The sequence below is a fragment of the Notothenia coriiceps genome, unplaced genomic scaffold (genome assembly GCF_000735185.1).
Source record: "Notothenia coriiceps isolate Sejong01 unplaced genomic scaffold, NC01 NC01_scaffold00011426, whole genome shotgun sequence".
Classification (NCBI taxonomy): domain Eukaryota; kingdom Metazoa; phylum Chordata; class Actinopteri; order Perciformes; family Nototheniidae; genus Notothenia; species Notothenia coriiceps.
In genome coordinates, this window is record NW_011344127.1 from 947 (window position 1) to 2,507 (window position 1,561).

The 1,561-nt window shown below is 43.0% G+C and overlaps 1 long non-coding RNA gene across 1 annotated transcript; it reads right to left on the reverse strand.

Moving 5' to 3' along the window:
- Positions 1 to 512: 512 nt before the first annotated feature.
- On the reverse strand, positions 513 to 1,210 carry LOC104946711 (uncharacterized). Its single transcript, XR_798485.1, has 2 exons — positions 1,037 to 1,210; positions 513 to 569 (listed from the first exon to the last, which is right to left on the reverse strand). It is a non-coding gene; the product is annotated as an uncharacterized lncRNA (long non-coding RNA).
- Between the last annotated feature and the right edge of the window lie 351 nt (positions 1,211 to 1,561).

The following is a 1,561-nucleotide window of genomic DNA, read 5'->3' on the forward strand; positions in this document are numbered from 1 at the left end:
GAGAGGAGTTCTCATTTCTCTAACCGCCTGCTGCTTCCCCTCCTCTCTCCTCGGCTCCCCTCCTCGACTCCTCCGTTCGCATCTCCTGTGGGCGGGACTAAGACACGAGGATAGGAGTCGAGGAGGGGAATTAGAGAAATGAGAAAGGGCCTGTGTGTGTGTGTGTGTGTGTGTGTGTGTGTGTGTGTGTGTGTGTGTGTGTGTGTGTGTGTGTGTGTGTGTGTGTGTGTGTGTGTGTGTTTATATGTCTGGGAGGGAGGTTAGGGTTTATTTTGTTTTTATTATATTTCTGTTTGTCTGTATTATTGTTATTATTTGTAGCTCACATTTTTCTTTTTATTATGTACTTTTAGTTATTTTTCTTTTTTTAAATGCTTTTGTACATGTTGTGTGTTAATCTCAATAAAAAAGGAAGTGAGGTTGTTGTTGTTGTGTTTGGGAACAACACACAGCGGTTGTTGTCGTCAGGGAAACACTCACCACTTTTCTGTTGGTTTGGTTTGGCTTGTTTTTCTACAGCGCTACTGTCCGAGGCCGCCGGGGAGCTGCACCTGGGCTCCTTCTCTGTGCTGTAGCGCAACGAGAACACAGAGGGGGGGGTCAGCAAGTTGGAAATACTCCAAATAGATACAACAATACAGATCTATTGCCCCTGAACATTTGGAAAGCACTAACCCCCAGAATAGGGACCTTTTTTCACCACCTAAAAGTGTCATATCCACCATGCGCTACAACTAAAAATAACCCAACTTTTAATACTCTTTAAGACCCAGCGGACACCCTGCCTTCCTTTCCCTAACCTTTCATGTATTTTAAGTGTTGTTTAATATATGCCTTACATAAATAAAGTTCCATCTTATCTTAACTCTAGTTCCCTGGAAAGTTTCTGCAGTGAAAATGCATTTGTAGTGAAACCTATATCATCGATTTAACCTGTAACTTAGAAGACATGGAATTTAAATGTGTGTTTTTTCTTGAACATCGTCCCAGCAGCAGACTTGTATTTTCGGGTCAGCAGCAGGCTTGTGTTTCTCACCCGGAGAAAGGCTGGAACTCGGTGAAGTTGGCCCAGCCACTTCCCTGCGTCCCCGATCCGCTCCTCGACGAGCTGTCCCACCCTGGTGCCGTTTGGGAAGCTGCCGTCCCTCCAGACTCCCTGAAATTTGCTGTCCAGCCTGGACCTTGGAAGGAACCAAGAATAAATCAATACAAGAGCAGATTCTGAAAGGTTTCTAAAATGCATTTGGCTGGGGATGCAAGTAGCTGAACAAATCCCCTTAATTGGTACAAAAAAATATTATACTGTTGCTGCAAATAAAATCCAACAGCGGCATTGATCCAAGCTTTTAAGTCTCGCCTAAAGACCCGCCTCTTTTCCCTCGCTTACGAGTCAGTCTGAGCTATGCACTACCTATTTGTCTGTCCATAGTCTTTATGTGCCTTTTATTTATTCGTGTAATATGATATTTTGTTATAATGTTATGTTCATTGTGAAGCACTTTGGCAAACCCTGTTTTAAAAAATGTGCTATATAAATAAAGTGGATTGGAAACATCATCTC